This window comes from Athene cunicularia (assembly GCF_003259725.1).
Source record: "Athene cunicularia isolate RWA chromosome 1 unlocalized genomic scaffold, athCun1 chr1_part1, whole genome shotgun sequence".
In the NCBI taxonomy this organism is placed as follows: Eukaryota; Metazoa; Chordata; class Aves; order Strigiformes; family Strigidae; genus Athene; species Athene cunicularia.
The window spans coordinates 82,129,947-82,151,247 of record NW_020799091.1 but is presented as its reverse complement, the minus strand read 5'-3'; the positions used below and the strand labels follow the sequence as shown (position 1 = coordinate 82,151,247).

Sequence of the window (21,301 nt, the reverse complement as noted above, 5' to 3'; positions counted from 1 at the left end):
TAAGCTGAAGTTCAATAAAAATATTCACATTCCAGATAGAGAATTAAAAAGAAAAAAGAAATCCCAACAATTCCTCTTAATTAACATAAGCTTCCTTGAAACAGAGGTTGAAAGCTTTGAGTCTTCTGGAATGCAGCACCACAGAAACAGCACCAGCAATCTATCAGGTACCAAGGGCAGCTCTAGTTAGGACTCTGAATATTAAACTGAAAACTCTGAAATAAACTTTGTGTTCAGTGTAAATCCACTGCAGAGAAAGTGCAGCAACAGAGCCATCAACCTGCAATGTTAAAACAGATGCCCTCATGCTGAGCTGCCTAGAACACCTTCAGGTAGGGGGACTTGAGTTTGTTATGTAAATTATTGCAAACGTATTTGGAAAACGAATTAAGGTAACCAAGTCAATTTGCAAAAACGTGTAAACAGCTTCCCAGTGGAGAAAAAAATTACAGAAACAAACCCACAAATTTAGAGCTTTCATCTAAAAGCAGCAAAAATCAACTTGAAAATAGTCAGGCAAAAGCAAAGACGACCAGAATATTATCTTTTGCACAAGATCATATGCTTATCTCCAACACTGCTAACTGCATCAGTGAATGGATTCTAATGAAGAGTTCATCTGTATACAAGAAAAAAATATGCTGGGAGCAACACTTACTCATATCCATTCATGTACCATTTGTTTTACCTAAACACAAAATTTAAGTTCTATTGAAATTATAACGAAACTGTGGTGGTGGTGAAAACAGGCTGTTGTGACTTCTGTTTGCTTTTGAATATCTGTACTCAAAAATCTCTTCAATGAGCAAAAGATCCACTTTTGTCTGATACAGCATGAAATAAAACTACTACAGTCAGGACAGTTCAGCACTTGGCAGTTTAAAAATTCTAAGATCTAGTCGTCATGGATTTAAAACAACTAGAGTATTAGCTAAAGCAGAAGTTCTTTTTCAGAAAAAAGTGAGCCACCACTGCTCTTCAAATTGCAAATCTGCAAGTGAACTCTAGGTTGGAAGACACATGCTTCTATTAGTATGCTACAAGGCAGGGGGCAGTTCTGCTACAAGAAAATTGGTACAACTCCTACCTTCAATAAAGATTAAAGGCAACTGAGAAATTAAAATTATCAAGGCTAACAGTGACATCCTGGATCGCAGCAAGGCTGAATGGGAACACTGCAACCAGGCTTGGACCACTGGAGAGACTTACTGCCTTAAAGAAACCATTTGAGAAAACTACTGAAATTTATAGAATACTTCCCCCCTGTATACCCTTCCCCTATGAATTTAAGCTACGGTGGAAAAATTGTTATTTCTAAACCTGGTATCTCTAATTCTATATTTGAACAGATGAGATTATGATTAAAACTTTATTTCTCAAACTTTAAAGACTTCAAACCCCGTATTATGAAATTGTACTGGAAAGCTTACAGTAGCGGGGGGCTACAGGGGTGCCCTCTGTGAGAAGCTGCGAGCAGCTTCCCCTGTGTCCGACAGAGCCAATGCCGCCGGCTCCAAGACGGACCCGCCACTGGACAAGGCCGAGCCCATCAGCAACGGTGGTAGCGCCTCTGGGGTAACGGAGAAAGAAGCAGGGGGAAAAGCTGCTGAATGACAGCAATTGCAGCCGGAGAGAGAAGGGAGAGTATGTGAGAGCAACAGCTCTGCAGAGCCCGAGGTCGGGGAAGGAGGAGGGCAGGAGGTGCTCCAGGCTCTGGAGCAGAGATTCCCTCCCCTGCAGCCCGTGGGGCAGCCCATGGCGGGGCAGGCTGGGCCCCTGCACCCACGGAGGTGAACGCAGGAGCAGATCTCCACCTGCAGCCCGTGGGGGACCCCACGCCGGAGCAGGTGGGTGCCCGAAGGAGGCTGTGACCCCGTGGGAAGCCCACGCTGGAGCAGGCTCCTGGCAGCACCTGAGGGGAGCAGCCCCGCTGGAGCAGGTTTGCTGTCAGGACTTGTGACCCCGGGGGCACCCAGGCTGGAGCGGAGGAAGAGTCTGAGGAGTCCTTCCCCTGAGGAGGAAGGAGCAGCAGAGAAAACGTGTCACCACAACCGCCATTCTCCACCCCCCTGTGCTACTCAGGGGTAGGAGGAGAAATGGGGAGTAAAGTTAAGCCCAGAAAGACGGGAAGGGTGGGGGGAAGATGTTTTATAAGATTTAGTTTTATTTCTCATTATTCTACTCTGATTCGATTAGTAATACATTAATTTTCCCCCAAATTGAGTTTGTTTTGCCCATGACTAACTGATGAATGATCTCTCCCTGTCCTTACCTCAACCTACAAGCCCTTTGTTCTGTTTTCACTCCCCTGACCAGTTGAGAAGGGGAGTGACGAAGCAGCTTTGGTAGGCATGTGGTGTCCGGACAGAGTCAACCCAGCAGAGAAACTTAATTGCAAAGACTTTTAATCACTTATGATGTTCACTTCTGTTTATTTCAACTGTTAGATGCATTCTTGGGTTTTGTCTTTAATGTCAAGCTCTTTGATACGGAAACGTTTTTGTTATGTTGAAGGCCTCTGGTGGTTGTTATAAAATAACTTAGAGCATGGTATCAAACATTACATCTTTATGGTATTGGTTCTTTGCATGAACAGAATTGCTGTGGTAAAATACAAGTAAATGAAAGTCTTACCAGGTAACTCAGGAAAAAACTTCAAAAACATTAGGAGACAATTTGATTAATCTCTGGAAACCAGATGTGGTAATATTTTTTTTTTTTTAATAATAAACAACACTTTTAATGCCAGCCTCCATAATGCCTTTAAAAAAATAAAATCAAGTAATAGCTTCACTTGCCATGGCAGCCTAGTGGTTTCCATTTAATAGTTAAAAGAAAAAAGATATTTTAAATATCACATAACATGAAAAACACCCTCAAAAGTATCACTTTTCAGCCAAACTTAATACAAATGCAGCCCGTACTTGTTTTATAACTTCATCCACCACCATCAATATACTTGCAAAACTTACATATCTAATGAAGCATGCTTAACTACTATTTTTGTCCAAAAGTTTAGTATTTAAAATAAAAGCCCAGTGAAAGAATGCCACAGTCCTAGTCAACATTATTATTCTGGCAAACATGTCTCTAAACAAATAGAAGAATTTTCTACTGAAAGGCATGAGCTACCTAAAAAAAAAAAAAAAAAAAAGTTAAAATCTAGTATTTACAAGTTAGTCTCTATAATCTGAAGAATCATCCAGATTAGAAATTTTATCTATTAATAGAAAAATATTTGAAGATAACTAGGAAATGGCAGGTGCATGGCCTCTCTCCCAAGCAGACTGCTTCACAAGTGCCAGTAGAGCTTCTCTCTGGTATGCTGATGGCTTTTGCATGGGAGATTCTCAGGGCAGCAAAAGCATGTCTGGATATGTTAGTGACCCAAAAGAAGACCTGGAAAAACAGGTCTTGAGAAGAGGGAGATGCATCTAAACAGTAAACAGTGTTGGCAGGTCTGCCAAAGGAAAGGTAATAAAAAACCCTCATAATTGGGATTTTCATCCTTCATGCTTCTCTCTGTCCTTTGAGTCTTCTAAGTTTAATTATAGAGTGGGGAAGAGAAGCGAAAAAAGAGGGAAGGCAATGCTGCTGGCAAAGGGCAAGAACGATGGGTGAGGAAGGGGAGCTACCCCAGGGAGTCACAGAAAACAGTGAAAGGCTAGTATGGGGAAGTTGTGGAATGAAAGAGGAAAACAAATCTAGAATGTTTCAGTCAAGAGCAATGAGTTTATCATGAGTTTTGAGATTTATATTAGCTTACAAAAAAAATAGAGTTGCAGCACCCAAAAGTCAATATTTGCATAGCTGACTCTCTTGATTCTAATATATCTATTTAATTCTTGTACAAATAGTCTTGTAACATTAAGGGAAATAGAATTTGGGAGATCTGAACACAAAAGTCTACTCCCAGCAAATCATTATTATTTATTTTCTGTAAAAGAAAAGTTAAAAATATGGAAGAAAGTAAGAGCTGGCAACACATGTCTCTGAGGAATGAAAAACTTCCTGAAGTTCAGTTATATCTACTGACAGAGGCTGTGAGAAAGCTTCTAAGGTGAAAGACTCTTCAAATCAAAAAGCTGAAACAGTTACCTCTCGTTTTCTGTAAGCAAGTTGTACAAAACTATATATATATATATATATATATATATATATATATATATAAATAAATAATGACAGGCCTAAATATTGGTCAACAAGAATCTAGAACTGAATGGGTACATATCAAGACATTTCATCATTCACCACATGCAGTAATCACAAAGCAACACCACACTGACCCCATGCCTAACAGCACATGCAATCAAAGAAGTCACTGCCCAGCAGGTAGGGAGAAAACATTTAAGTTACTGCACTATATTATTTCTTTCCACTAGCATTCTCTTTGTGCCTTTAACATTAGAAGAGTAATCTCCACTTTCCTCTGTAATCCAGACAAAATGTCAAATATAATTCTTGTAATCTTCTTTGGATTATACCACTTTCTTTGCTGCTGAGACTGCATACTAAACCAGTTTCAATGGAAGTTTAACACTTATGCCTCTTGTGGTGCTGAATACACATTTCCTATTCCCATCTGCTCATATCTCAAAAAAACCAAACACAACCAAACCCAACCTACCAAAACACTACTTTATAGATCTGAATACCTGCTGCTAGAGACAGATTTTTATAAAGGCAAGTAACGTAAGAGTCTCCATTCTGAGCTGGAATTTCAAACATGGGTGTTAAATGCATTTCATAGTCTATTTGTATCCATTTTGCAACTGATAAAAATACTTAGTAGTTTAGAATAACTCCGTTTCTCTGCTTGCATACTCTGATTTTTTTAAAAAGGCAATATACTTTCAAGAGAATTTGCATGACAGCATTTTGCAACAAAACAGCTAAAGTATTTTTTCCCACTGCAAGGTATTTACTAGACTGCAGTAATTCTCTTAGCACTTTTAAAGCTTGAAACACACCTTTCTGTTGAATGCTATGAGTCAGTTTTAATGACAGTGTTATGTTCTATTGCTCTGTAGCTTATGCAAGCGAATGAATTTGCATTAAGTACCCAACTTTAGAAGCCACCTTCTCTTCTCCATTGTTAATACTGAACAATGGTAAGAAAATTAGGCTACACTCCCTGCCTTGCTTATTGTTTTAAAAAGAATAAATCTAATCAGCTACCTGCAATGTAAAATGGACATAAAATCTGTTATTGTCACCTTATGGATATGTACTTTTTTCCCCAGAAAGCCAGTATACAGAAAAAAAAAAAAAGCGCAATAATGACAGTTTTCACATTTAGTAACACTTCAAAATTTTAGTCAATGTTACCTGATTAGCATGATTCTTTTCCCTTACCCTGCTTGCAGGAGAATTTACAATACATTTAAATGACTTAATCTTGAAGAAAACAGTTAACTTCACAAGGAGGAGGATAAAACAGTCCAACGTGCTAATTCAAGGGAGAAAAAAAAAAAAAAAGGGGGAGTAAAAATTATCACCTAATTTATAGATTAACTTTTGAAGACTGTCACTGCTGTCATTGGGGGAGTATGCAATAGCTTTGACTTTTTCAAGAAATTAAACAAGAAAAAGTTATAATGCAACATCTTTTGTCATGATGCATCTTTTAGTCCAAACAATGGTCCAATCTAAGTATGCTTTTCTGTCATTTGCTTTGTCCCCTCATCTGTAATCCCCCAAACCCCTCATCTTCCTAGAACAGTACATTTTATATATATCTATATCTATATCTATCTATCTATCTGTATGTTGGGTCTTTTGGGGCCTTTTTCTTTTTATTAAAAACATGATTACACTTTGCTCAGCTTGACAAAATGAGGGTTTGGCTAATTTGTTCCTACAAGTATGACTGGCCCCTCACAAATAGACCCACAAGTAGCTATACAGACATATATAGTTAATGGGGGTTTTTTATCTCTACATATATATCCAGAGAGAAATGCACATGTGCAAGCACCTGCTCCCAATGACAGGGGACAAATTCCTCCATACAGTAAGTTTTTTTCTTAGAACTTCAGCTAAATGATCATGTTCCTTTTCTTTATTGAAAATGAATGTGAATAAATTGGATTACCTCTTCTAATCTCTACCTTCTAGAAATGAATCATACATAAGCTAAAAGCTTCCTCCAAATCAAAACTTAATCCCTCGTTAGCACTTTTAAACAGGTCCCAAGTTGCCCAAGCAAAAAAAAAAAAAAAAAAAAAAAAAAAAAAAAAAAAAAAAAAAAAAAAAGTATAACTTCACAAGTTGAACTCTACAAGAATGAAGAAAGGGTCTGATGGATATGTTCCTCCATGGCTGGCAGATCTGCTATAAAAGGTTAAGCCACTAAAGTAATAAATGACACTTCTTCCATGCAGAAAAAGCACTAAGAAAGCCAAGAAAAAAACAGATCCCACACAGACCTGTAGACTTGAATACTGATACAGACAACTGCTTTCTGAAAGCTGTACATAGAAAACACATGTAAAGTAAAGCAACACTTCAGACGGAAGAAATTACATGTTTACAAACCTATAAAAGTAGCAGCTCATGAATTAACAAAGTAACTGCACCTGCAGCAGGGTATAACTGATATGCAAGTCACAGGTAAGAGATCTGTCCAGCATATTGGAGAACATGAAGACAACTAAGAACAACATCGACAGTCTCCAGCATTAAAAGAGGCAGTTTCTCAAAATACAAAGTCTGTCATTATTGCCCTGAGATGTGAAAGCAGATTATAATGCCATTTTTATTAATTTGCAATTAAAAACAGATGCAAAATCTAATACCATTCTCATCTTGTTTGGGGGTGTGAGGAGGAGGTATCAGCCCTTTTACTTATGTAAATGTAAGCCTCTTTTTTTTCTTCCCTTAGAACTTCTCCTTATAGTACTTGAATCTGCTCCAATAAGCAGCTCTCAATTCACTTCAGAAATATATTCCAGCTCTTGAGGTTCAATTAATTGGGGGTAGCGTGGGGAGGAATCCATCAGCACATTTTCCAACTATTACAGACTTGCTTCTTGGCAGGCTAACTTGGCCAACTGAGAACTTAAATAATTTTGTATCCTTAGCTCCGGTGGTGGTGAAATGCAATGATTTTACTTCTAATTCAGCCTGCAAGCAGCAGTAGCAGCAAAGTAAGACTAAAAATAGAATACTGAACATTGTTAACTTCAGGCATTCTGCAAGACTTCCCAGCACATTAACATTAACATATATATCCATCACACAAGAAAAAGGTTAGCAAAACATTTAATCCAAGATTCACAGATATTCATACTGTAAACAAAAGTAACTATTTTGTTTGCTGAAAGAAGTGCTGATGAACTTTTTATAAGTAATGTTATGTTAATTTGTGCCCAGTAAATAGTTTTATAAATAATTTTAAAAAGGGAATGTCAAATGTCATTATTAGGAAGACAAATTAATTTGCACACAAAAACCCGAAGCAATGAGATCTTGCAATACTTCACTCCAAAAGCAGAAGTAAAAGATTTCTTATCCTCACCCACTTTTTAAATACACTGTGCCAGCAAAAATAGTTTCCATCCTCTTCTATACAAGGGAAATCCCCTCCTCAGACACACTATACACAGTCAAGATCTCCTCACTGTTTGTAAACTTATGCCTACTTCCTCAGCAAACATACCAAAATCAATGTTTAGTGAAAATAAAAAGGAGAAGCAGCCTTCAACCCTGTCTCAAGCATCCAATTAAAGTGACAAAACATTAAACTTTCAAAGTTCAAAAACCTGAGACTAAAAGTTTAGGCATAATACAACACATTTTAGTTGTAACAGAGGTACTGTCAAAAGCCCACTGAGCAAGTGTAATACATACAAAAAACCCAGAGCTAATTTAATTGATGTCCTTTCAGCAGTTTTGCCCTATTTAGATTTATTCAGCTTCATTTATGTAAACTGTTTGCACACAGAATGTGCCAGTTTGAATTTGGCAAGGAAAACATGCTTTTAATATGTAACGTCTGATTTATTTTAATTTCTAACCTAATTAGTTAAAAACAAGTTTTGTGATGGTAGATTTACACTAAACTAAAAAAAATAATAATTTTCCCCAATAAAATTTATACAACATTTAAAGGTAACATTTTAAAGAAAATCTACTGCCATAAGAAGTAAAAATCTGTCTAGTACTGAAAACATTCTTCATAGTAAGATTATGTAAACTATTTAGGAAAAAAAAAAATCTACAAACCAAAGCCACAACAATATAAAGCATCAGCCACTGCTGTTGTGTTCCAGTTCATTCACAGGCGTAGAACTACAGCATTCACTATCCTCACTAGCAAGCTACCTACTGACAATAGTAAAGACATCAGCACCTATGGCTTGCCAAAGTGTATGACTGTGTTGATCTCGAAACACCATTTCTCTCACTCAGGGCTTCAAGTACAAATGAAAAAAAGCCAGGATAACTTCAAGTTTTCTCTTAGATCTAATCCAAGTCAGTTTTTGAGGTTTTATTTTTCATCCTCAAAAAAACTTCTCAGAGTGTAACACCAAGTCTCTGCACAAAAATCAGTTAAGACCACTGAGAATTGAAGAGTAAAGCACAGCCACACCACTAGAGGCTCTCTGATATCTATTAAATTCCACACAGAGATGAAACTAAAATTTTGATAAGCCTTCAGTTAACACCAACCAATTAACTTTCACATAGTAAGTCAAGACAACAGGAAATAAGAGTACAAAGCTCTCCACTGCGTTCTTTGCTAGACACCCAGGGTCTCAGTCCCAACATCATACTAGGGCTCTAATGTCCTTCATCAAAAAGATCTGCTGCAGTAAGGAAAAACAACTTCAGAAACCTAGCTCAGAGAAACCATACAATCCTAATATTCCTTCAAGTAAGTTACTTTAAACGTGAAATATAAAGAGTAGTTTGGGGCAATGGGAGTACAATAATAGAGTATTACAGCACTTTTAGAGATACTGTCCAAACTAATGTCATCAGGAAGCAACAGGTAACAATCCATCATTCCAAAAACATAGCCACACACATTTTTTCCACAGCAAAACACAAAAAATCTTTCTAGTTCTGTGCACATGCAGATACAAGAACAGGAAAAACAGCAGTGAGACCACACCAGAGGCACATCTCTGGGCCAAGGACATCTTCACTATGATTAAAGCAAGTACCTATGCTCATTCTTGTAACCACAATACTGCGCTTCAACAGCTCGCCAGATCCGAAAAAGAGTAGGAAACTCAGATAAGAACTTTTATGGCTGGAAGAAAGGAACCAACATTTGCTAAAGGCTTTACTTCCAGAAAAGCTACACCTACACTGAGCTTCTCTTTCAACAAGTAACTTAAAACATCACGCTTTTCAACATTCATAGGTTATTTGGCATCAGTGTGTAAACCAGCTACACTCAAACATGCTACCTTAATTATAAGTGTTCACCTTTACAACATGTAATTTAATTCACTGAAGAGCACTTGCCAATTTACTAACCAGCTTCTAAACACGTATAATTGAAGCTGCAAGTATCAGCTTTCATACAATAAACTCCTGACACCACATAACTTGTCAGACAGTAGAAGCAAAGATGCAAAAAGCTCTTGATACGTCAACCAACTGTTAGCAGCCAGAAACGCACCACTTGTCATATATATACAGTATATTTGTTTATATACACACATATATGTTTATAAAACTATGCACATACTACATAGTACAATAGTTACATGGAAAAATAACAGGAGAGGAAAAATGTAAAGACGCATTTGTCTTCGAAACTATCTGGATGGTATACCAATAACCACACCCAGCCTGTGGAAAATAAAAACTGGTTCCCATAAGTGAGCAGCAGAGCTATGAAGGAGGTACACCAGATTGGAATCACAGAATAATTCTGGCTGGAAGGGACCAGAGGAGATGCCTGGTCTGCTGTCGTTCAAAGTGGGACAGAGGCATTCAATCAGGTTGCTCAGGACTTAGTCTATAATATTTATTTGCAAAGCATTCCTAAAAAGATAAGCTAGAACAACATGATGACAGGAGTTCTTTGACTATAGCATCTGAATAAAAAAATCAAAAGATGCTGTATCATATTTACAGCCAAATCAGTAACAACAAGAAAGCAATCCACACAAACCCCAAACCAAATCAACAAATTTAAGAGTATGAGGATGAGCAGATAATTATTCAACAGTTTCAAGGGAGCTTCTGTACTGAACATTCTTGTATTAACATTTACATTTAACAAAGCTAATTCAACTGCCCAAGTTGGTTGGTTTTTTGTTGTTTAATTGTTGGCACTATCTTCCAATATCATAGCAACTTATTACAGTATGCCTATGCTAAGAAAACTGAAGTCTATGAATGTAGTTCTAAGTTTCATGCCATCTCCTCCTCTTAAAAGCTTCTCTAATGGCACACAATTAGTCTTGAAAAGCTCTAAAGGAAAATTAAGTTTTTGTTCTCTGCAGTCAACCTAAGTGGAATCTCTCTATTTTCTTTAGCATCACTCTGGCTGATAGCTGCTTTTTTGCACTCAGGGAAGACCTCAGCAGTTGACTGGGAGCCACTCCAAGCCTGCAAATAAAGATGCAGAAGGAAAAGGTGCTTGTCAATCCCCAAAATTACGATTCTAAAAAGCTCTGTGTTTACTTGGTTTCTTCAATTAAATGCATTCAGTACACAACAAACGTGTTCCAGAAGAAGATACAACCCATGAGCTGAATAATCAAATCAAAATCAACTGAGATTGTGGGGTACTTTTTAAGGTGTTCCCCCACTGCTAGCAAGTCTTCCACAGAACTTGCAGCTCAATCCATCTAAATAAGCCACAACAGAAATGGATGACTGGAAATTCCACACACAAGATATAAAGCCTGTACTTTCTCTAGGCCCAAGAAAAATAATTTGCCTTTATTTTCATGTTGTTCAATCCAAAAAAAGTAACATTTTTTCAAGGTAATGTTTTTGTCTACTTAAGACCTTTTAAGAGTTGTGCTCTAAAATAACTTCATCAGTAGCCAGAACAATGACTGTAATGAGGGACTACAGTCAACTAAATTAAATAGGTACAGTAAGCAAAAAGCATTGACAAAGATTCTTTTCAGGACAAGAGATGATATTTTGCAAGACACATGATATTTATTTTTATACTTTAGTCATACAATAATACTACAGATCTTTTTCTTGAAAGTAGCACATTATTTTATGTTAAGGTGCTTTGCTGATATTAATTTTGTACAGCTTAACATTTATTTTTGCTGTTACAAAAGGTTTGATTTTGAATTAACATACTGCACATGGAAGTATTCAGTATACATACAGGTATGCAGTGCACCTTTTAAAAAAGGACAAGTCTTCACAAAAAAATTAATATTGAATTCAAACACAAAAGGGAAAAAGTACCATACTCAAAAAATAGCATGTGTCTCTTATCTTTTCAATCAAATCTCAAAAAAAACTCGTTATACATGGAACAGCAAAAGATTACTGGCTTCAGATTGCTGTAATGATCGTCAGGCCAGTACAGTACAGGCAAAAAGGTGTAAAATAACATTGGCAACATATTCCATCTGAATATGATAGAGTACATCCTTGTTGACTTCATTTAAGCAAAAATTGTTCCAAGACCTTGTAATTTTTAATATACCAATTTTTCACATGAGAAAAAATATGAAGGAACATATCCCCTACTGATTACTCCCCTCAAGTGTCAGTTCATGTAGTTTTGATTCAAATCTACATATTATCCTTGAAATGACTGGAAGAATATTTCAGATATTTTCAGAAATTTATCAGAATTAACTCTTAGTTAATGTAACACAGATTTTTCAGGTGAGGTTTTCTTACATAGTTAGTTTGGTATAATTTATTATCATGTCTTCACTTTCGTTATTATCCCTCCCCTTACCCTAACATACTTTCCAATTAAAGTACTTCAGGGCTCTACTATATGAAAACTTCCATGTATCATCAAAAGTAACAGATAGGACTACATTAGCTATTCCTTAAATGAAAAAAAAATCCCCACCTAAAAAAACACTCATCCTGATTCAAAGAAGAAAATCTAACAAAATTTTATGAACATTGCAGACAGAAAACCAAGCTTATTGGTTTGTAAAGTAAGTACTTGCAGAGGTCAGCCTGCTCAGAGAGAAGAAAACAGAAGTTGGCCAAGACCTCGTCATTAGAAAACAGTCTCTATCATGGTAAGTGCAGCATGTGTTTGAGAGTAAAACACCATAATATTATTTTACAGTGTTTCAGCAGGATTTTGTTTTTACTTGGGTGTTATAGAAGCCTGTACAGTACACTAGAGTTTTTAGTTTGATTTTATAGAAGAACATTGAACTGAAAACCAAAACTAATAAAAATACAAGGGTCCACAAATATTTGCAAGACAATAATAAAATGTTTTAGGATACAATTGTGTACTCAATTATAGTTGCTACAGATCCATATAAAATTGTCAGCAATTCCAAGTATCCACAGCTGATTGCAAATCCCTGTTTCTACCACCTCTACCACTGCAGGCTGAAATAGTAGTCAGTCATTCTCGTTTAAGATTTTACACTAATTTATTTGGGGTTTGGGGCTTTTTTTTTTTTTTTTTTTAAAAAAAAAAAATTTTTTTTTTTTTTTTTAAAAAAAAAAAAAAAAAAAAAGGACAAAATCCCAGCAAGCTTACTAGGTTTTCTTCTTTGAAATTAGATACTATTTCCCAAAATCTTTCAAATAAACCTACTTTTTCTTTTTTCTTTTTTCTTTTTTTTTTTAAACAAAAAAATTTTACATAATGAAGACAGAGAGCAGATTTTCCTCCTCCTCCCCCCACAAAGTTTTGCTCTCCTTTTAGGCCACCATCACAGCAGGCTCAGAGACACTCAGGAATAGCTTTGACATCTGGATCCCACGTTGCCAGATTAATAACGCTCTTTCATACAATGTCTCCAAGCAAAAAGACCAAAGCTTTTACAGAATCTTGCCACTGTTTTCTCTTGCTAGATGACAGTTCCAGCCTCACATCAGAGACAACACACAGATCAAGCTACCTAGAATACACAGATTCTCAGACATCTCCTCTTAACCCAGTCTAGGTTAACATTTAATATTTCAAAACTACAAATTCATTCAAGGTTGTCTTCTAATTCTGTATCTAAACAGAAGTAACTAAATCTCTACTGTATCATTAACAGATCAGTAGCATAACATTTTTTTTAGTAGCATGACAACTGCACTGGTAAAAATCATACCTGTGTTTTAAAAAACCACTTTGTGTTCCAATGCAACTGATTAGATTGAGCAAACATTGAGAACGATAGGAAGTACTTTTGAGAAGCAGTAAATGCACTTAGTTTTAACAGCTACAAATGTGTTTGCCATGTCATACTTAAATCTGGGTATATCATTACCCCATACTATTTAATTCAATGTCTACAGATACTAAATATAGAACATTAAGGTGCAGCGATGAGGGAACAGGAGCAAGCAAAAATAAAGCTTATCAATTGATCAGCATCCCCATAAGTCTATACAAGAATACATGTCTACAGAGTAACTATCATGAAGATGCAGTATCCATCCCTCCCTTCTTAGTGTAAGGGATAACATTATTCTAGTACTTGAGGCAGAATATTCTTATACTAGAGTCAATATTTAAGACTCATAGAATGATATAAATACACTGAGGCAATATGAATCATCCTGAGAAAATAGATACATTTTGTTTTCTTTAAAAGCCCTACGACATACAAAGAAGTGGAAGATTAACTCACCTTCAATGAATAAAAGATGTTTAAGCATTTGAAAAAACTGTACTTGGACCCCCACCCATTCAGTTAAAAAAAAAATCCCCAATACAGGCAAACTATTAAGGAAGAGCCAAGTTTCATGAAAATCATCAACAAAAAATTAAATTATCTTCACCCTCACACTAATTAACTATACCCTCTAATAAACAAGAAAGTCAGCACAAATGAGACAGTTACATGGCCAGGAAGTTTCTGGAATTAAGTTCAAGAAGCTCTAGCATATGACAAACAAGTCAATATGTTTAGTTATTTCCAAATGGACTGTATTGAAACTCCATAAAACAAATGTTACCAAAAAAAATCCGTACAACATGGAAAAACTCTGCTGTCATTCTTCCATGGGTTCCATCTTGACAGCTTAAGCAAGTTTTTCCAAGCATGTACGGTCATGGTTGCAACTGATTTCAAGAAAAGTAAAACCAAAGTACTGAAGTACTAAATGAAATGCTAAAAACTAAGATATCTAAAATAAGATACAAGTACTAAAAAAAATTTTAAACTTTGTGCCCACTCCAGTCTGGTCAAACAGGAGCACCCATCTTTCTAAGTATAACACAAAATCAGAGAATTGTACCAAGTGCTCATACCATACAATGATCAAGATACTCAGAGCTGATGAGAAATTACTTTGCTTTCCTATCAGCCTTCAAACACTGTAAATACTGTTTAAATACTGTTTTCTTTAGCTTTTTTCACTCTGCACAATGTGCAATACTTATTTAATAATCAGTTATTCAATATCTAATTTTTTTAACTCCTTTTCAGTATGAGTATGCAATTGTATGATTACTAAAAAGCTAATACTGTAGGTCACAAATTAAGAAGCCACCAGCTTAATTTTCTCACTTCTTAACTGAGCACTCTATTTTGTTACTCTAATTTTTTTAACAATTTGCCTATATGCACACATGCATATCCCTATGTAAGTTCTCCAGACAGTGTGCACAAACTTAAAGAGCTGATTAAGTCATTTTGCATGATGCTTGTAGATAGTTCAAAAGCTAGTCCAGATGTATCATCATTCAAGCAATCATTGCCCCCACAGAAAAGTGAATTTTCACAAGTTTTTCAGTGGTGCCCAACAGCAGGACCATAGGCAATGGGCACAAACCAAAAACCAGATGCCTTGTGACATCAGGAAACACTTTTTCACTGTGAAGGTGACAGAGCTGGCACAGGTTGCCCAGGAAGGTTACAGAGTGTCTACTCTTGAAGACAGTTAAAAGCCACGCGGACATGGTCCTGAGCAACTGACTCTAGGTGACCCTGCTTGAGGAGGGGAGTTGGACCAGATGACCTACAGAATTCCCTTCCAACCTCAACTAGTCTAAGATTCTCTGAAGAAACAGCACTTGAAAGGTATAAGAGATATACCTTGCCACCAGGCTTCACAGCAGAGGAAGACTGAAGAGACTCCCTTCCAAAATCTGGCATTCCAGCAGGCTCTAATTACTATACTTTTCTCCCAACTTTGTTCTCCTCTATCCCATACTCATTAATCTCTCTCTACCCTGTCCTCAAATACCTTCTCCTTCCCCTCTTCACTCTGTTATCCTATACCTTAAGCCCTCTTTCCATATCAACTTAAATCAATTTTCTACTGTCCTCAGGCTTTTCATCTCTGGATCCAGGTAACTGCTAAATTCCAAGACATAATAAGCCCATTCAAACAGAAACTTTGAAACTTTGAAATTTTTTTTTTAAGTGTATGAAACCTGGCCATATTTTTACCATTATTTGTGAAAACCTGACCAAATGCATAACCATGAGAAAGTAAACTTTCCATTCCTTATTAAATATTATAACAGCACTGAAGGTGTTTAAAATAAACCTTTTTTTTTCTTCTGAAGGACTTACTTTCTCAACAGTTAAGTGTTTTGGCTTGAATTAAATAAAAGTCAGAACCAAACCACATGCAAATCCTTAAAACAATCAGGCTAAGGCAGTCGTCCAGTACAGGGAGGGTGGAGAGAATAAAAAGAAAAATTGTCAGTCCAGACACATTTGGCAAAAGTTATAAGCAATTTAAAAGCTGTGTCTTAAAGGGGAGGTTTTGGGAACCTTAATTATAGATAGTAGTTCCAGACTTGTCTACATAAAAAACCCCAAACAACACCCCACCAAAAAAATAGTAAGACTAGATGTTTCAATTTTTTCTTTTTGTGCATTTGATAAAGAAACATTTTTTTCAGTAAGCTTAAAAACTCCCATATATATCAGCGTCTATTCTAAACTAATAGATCTCACATTTTATCTCCAAATCTGTATATATTACAGGGTATGAGTACTGTTACAGTATTCAAATTTACAAATTTCAAGCTCACAACCATGATACTGATGAAGGCTTTGTTCCATTTCAGAGATCTGAGACAAAGAGAAAGGGATGGATTCAATATGATTCATGCAGTGTGAAACTGGTGGTACCCTAGCTCTTACTGACAAACAAAACTGACACTGCAAGATAAACAAAAGACTGATTAACATGTATATGTTTTGACCTTTAAAATAAAAAAGTTCTTCAAATGAGCCTTAAGGATTACAAATCATAAACAGAGAGGCCTGTGGTCTCAAAAAACCCGAAGAACTAAAAAAGCCCCACACCTTTGAACAAAGCTTGAACTAGGATCTGGGGTTTTTGTTTGGGTTTTTGTTGGGGTTTTTTAATTTCTTAAACTTTCTTCTGTTCTGCCATAAGTTTAAGACAATATCAAGAAGCCCATATCAGTTACTCAAGCATTTCTTTCCTGGATGAAACTGTTTCTTCAGAAGTTTCACTTAGTGAAATGAAACAAAATGGGTTAAATTAAAAAAGCAGTTCATGTATAATCATGGATACACTAGACTTCTGCTATATGTAATATGTGACCTGCAATCAAGAACAGATGAGTTGCTGCTGATGAAACAGGAAAGGTTGAAATAAAGGAGAACTGTAACAAAAGCTCAATACAACAGAAATAAAAGGGAAAGATAATGGGCTACAAAATGAAAGGCGATTACCCAAGGAAACTGTTTCAAATCCTACATATGGGGTGGGGAAACCACTCCCTTCTGAAGTACTGCAATTCATTAGATATTGCATGGGTATAATTTCTTTACCACAAAACTTAGATCAGCAAACTGATACAGACTTAAAACAGATGTGAATGTAATTTAAGCTGAAGACTGCCAGTTGCTTACTCAGTAGGACATTTTCAGGATTACCTGAAAGGAGCAGAAGTTTCATTAGTAAAACTGGCATTTTCTAGAACAGTAATGGGGATAAAATGTCTCCAACCTTAGCCTTTTATATCCATTTTTATCACAGCTTCTTATGACTGGAGCTTTCTAATACATTTTACGTGCATGTTTTTTTTTCTGTCACAACAAGAGAAATAAAACTCTACAGCTTGAGAGGAGACATAAAGTGTTTAATATTGGTTTGTACTAAGTAGAGGCTCAGCATACTCTCACCAGAATCTTTAAAACTTATTTCTGGGTGATGCTAAATTGTCATTTCACTACCATGAAAAGCATTAAGAAATTCTGCTTCCTGGATTAACGCTGCAGATTAATACTGATAGTTGGATTCATACACATGCCAAGAAAACGTGATTCAATGTTCAATCACAATACTTATTTACCTTAAGGTTTAGCATCACTCACCATATCCATATGGTCATTAAGGACTACATAAGAGTATTGCTACAGTAAATGATCAAGTTACGAAGAAATGCTTAATTGTGACAACACATTTTCCTAATAAAATTTAGAACTTCTACTTGTAATTATAAAACCTGAAGTTATTAGATTCCATTTCAGAACTACCTTTGTGTTCCTGTAAAGAGGGAAATGTTACACACCAATTAAAAAATGGTATTTGGGACCATCATCCTTGGCAGTTAAATATTGTTTAAATATAGATCAGGGAACCTGTTTTGCAGCTTAGTTAAACTGAAACTAGAGATGGAAGCCTTGGAGACAAGCAGAAGATATTTGATCATATGCACCAGTTAATTACTGGCAATGCTGTTTTCCAAGAACTCAAACGTCAGCAAAATCTTGAGTTTCATTTGTATCTCAAGCTGTCCTGCAGTGGTTATCTCCTTAGTTACTACGTCCTTGTGCCCCTACATTCGGTAGGCAAATCATTTTGCATCAGAGCACACAACGAGAAGGGCACTAAGCCTGCATTCCATCCAATTATTAGTTTTATAGAAGATCCTTCAGCATTGATATTTTCTCTATACTGCTTTACCCTAAAAAAAAAAAAAGAGGGATCACTATAATCACCTGTCTTACTCAACTACAAATTGTCCCACTCTGGTATGATATCCACTTTTAAAACTCAGTATGTAAGAAAAGACAATCACTTCATTGATTTTTAGTACTGTACACACTAATTTTACAGGCCAAACTACAAAATTCTGAGAGAAGACATCAAGATCTCATTAATTTGGATATCATTCATTGTAAGAAACCAATCCACTGTTAAAAGGCTTGTGTCAGTAGCACAGGTGCTGAACTTGTCTATATAAAGCTGTAACTGGACTTAATACATATTATTCCCCACAGCAACTCTAACACAGCCTCACTTAACTTCCTTGCCTATAGATATATGTTAAGCACTTTTGCTGTATTAAATCCCTTCCACATGATCCAGTTCCATACAGGTTTTAACCACTACTTTAAGAACATCTAAACAGATTCATAATGCAACATTGCAGTCATAATACTAGGAGTTACTTCTTTCTGTACCAACCACAACAACTGATAAACAGAGTATTGTTTTAATTTATACTATCCTACATTAATCATGATCACTGCAAATACACTGTGGTTTGTAGAGAGAAACATAATGCCTTGCAAGTCAGCCTCAGTAACAACAAGCAACTTGCAGTAACAGCATAAAAGTTCTTGGATCAGCTGCTGTAGCAACAGAAGACTATTAAAAAACGTTCAACTGAGTGTGAAGAATTTTTCTCATGTTACATTCATGCTATTTGGTTTGTGTGCATTTAAGAGGTACAGTAGAAATGGCCGAGAAGGTAAACTGGTAAAAAATACTTAGAAGCATCACAATTCCAGCAACAGCTGGAAAGTCTTGTGATAAAAGACAAGACACTCACAGAAGGCTACTGAGGTTACCTAGTTACTCAGACATGCACCACAAGCACCTGCAAACTAAAGATACTCTATAAACTCAAATGCTAGCAAGGATTAGTTCACCAATTTCACACTGGCAGAACAACACTGAGGCTACTGTGCTCTGCCCCTTGCAGTTTTAACAACAGTAGAACAGTATTGGCAAGATATGAAAAATCCCATCATCTTCAGATTAATGGGGGTTCCCAAATTCCCCTTTTCTCTTAAGACCATAAATTGAAAAAAAGATATTTCTTCCCCATGCTCCACAACCTGCCTGATCACCATGGCAATCTCACAAAAAATAACATTGCTTGTCCATGACTAGAACCTTTAGCAACTCAAACCTTTGGGATGAAATGTCAGCACAAAGAGCAGGCTGCTACAGACTAACCCGGTTGTTCTCATCATCCTGGTCATATCAATAAAATTGTCATGTTTCTCTTGTCATTTTGTTAATTTAGAAACTTAATCCACAGAAATAGAGAATAAGCAGGAGTTTAACAATGAATTAGAGAGGAAGTGCTTAACAGATAATTAACCAGCTGCAGGTTGAACATATATTAGTGAGACTGAAAAGGATATGTAGTGTCTTGTGATCAGACCATAAGCTGCTGAGCAACATTGTTTATAACTGCATAAGCAACATCTGTGAACCTCACTGATGGCTGAGAGAAAAAAAATGCTCGACAGCCTCTCAGTCATTCAAAACACTTTCAGAATACAAGCCAAATTAGCAGGGTTCATCTCACAAGTCAGAGAACTGCATTTTTTTTTCCTTTAAATTTGAAAACCAAATGAAGTATAGCAACCAGTTCAGTGATGTATAGATGCAGATAACTTTTCAAGGTCATTTGGAGTTACAGGATTTTGAAGTATTTGTATGCTATTTTCATAAATATGATTAATTTAATCTTGAACTTCCAGTGTTGAAAATAACTCTTCTTAGTAAAGATCCACAAATAATGAGATTGTTTATTTAACAAAACTGCTCTAAGAATCAAAACAGCTAAAGTTTTGAATCTTACAGCAAAAGTAATCAAAAACCTAAGAGACAGTATGAATTGCAACTACATAAGCCCTCAACATGAGATGGTACAACAGGAACTCCAGGAATGCTCGAGTCTTCAGAGTGGTTTTATGAGTCAACAGGCTGTTCTCCATACCCTACACTGCAGTGTCAAGAACTTTGGACAGGTGACCACAGGGGGACCTTATCAATTTAGGATGTATAGTAGAAATGGCTGAAAAGGTCAACTGGTAAAAAGACTTACTAAGTGTCTGATCGGAGAGTGTAAAGAAAATAAAAACAGATTCTTCTTGGAGGTGTCCCTGAAAGGACAAGTGGCAATGGGCATGAACTGACACAAAGAAAGTTCTATCTGATCATAAGAAAACACTGTAACAGTGAGGAGGGCTGAACACTGAAGCAGACTGCCTTCAGAGGTTGCAGAGACTCCATGTTGATGCTCTAAATGGCACTGGACACAGTCCTTGAGCAACCCACTCAAAGTGACCCATCTTAAGAAGGGGATTTGGATTTCCACAGGTACTTTCCAGCCTCAACTCTTCTGTGATTCTTTGACACCTTTGGAGTTATCTCAAATTATAGTGCATAATGTGTCTGAGGGTATTACATGACAACACAAAGGTGCTTCCCAAATTCAGCTGGAGGACTGCAAAACTTCATGTTATCCCTTTCTTTTTCTATCATGTCCTGGTCCATGGTTAACTCCTATATTTAATTTGCCATTATCCTCCTTAGTCCTGAGAAACTCCTTTGCTCCTGCCCACATTTCAAGGCAGCTAGTAGTTTTGTAAACATTGTTATTCAGAGCCCCTTCAGATATGCCTAAATTAAGACAGTTCTTAAACTTAGTATTGCTAATGTTGGCTTCGATACCTATTCTACCAAAGGTGAATTGCCTGTTCTGTCTTTCAGTGCAAAGTGACTTATCTCCTGAAGATGTCGTCTTTACAGCTTCCTATTCAAAAACAAAACAAAAAAGCTTTCCTTCTTTACTCCCCACATCTTCTAAATTAAAAAATACTATACAACATAACAAAATGGTTGAGGCCAATTGGTACTGCTGTGCAGACCACAATGGAAACAGTTACTTCAGCAAACAAATCCACAAATGCCTGTGAATTGTAACTTTTGTTTTGAAACAGTTCCAATGATCCATCAATAAAAACGAAGGCAATAGATTATTCACTTACAATCCCAATCAGAGGCCACCAGGAATGGAATGATTTCACTGGGCTAACTTCCTATACCGAAGAAGCGGTAGGAGCTGTGCCATCTTCCTTTGGAACCAAAACATAAAACAGATACAAAATGAACTTTAACTTCCCTTGAAGATGCTGCACACAGC

At 36.5% G+C, this 21,301-nt stretch overlaps 1 protein-coding gene across 2 annotated transcripts in view; it reads right to left on the bottom strand.

Moving 5' to 3' along the window:
- CDKL5 (cyclin dependent kinase like 5) overlaps positions 1-21,214 on the bottom strand; it is a 110,856-nt gene extending 89,642 nt beyond the window's left edge. The window contains exon 1 of one of the 2 annotated variants that reach the window (XM_026842661.1): positions 21,147-21,214. The gene's annotated coding sequence lies outside the window, so the exon portion shown is untranslated. The remainder of the gene's footprint in view (positions 1-21,146) is intronic. The other variant, XM_026842668.1, reaches the window with a different exon arrangement.
- Positions 21,215-21,301: the final 87 nt, after the last annotated feature.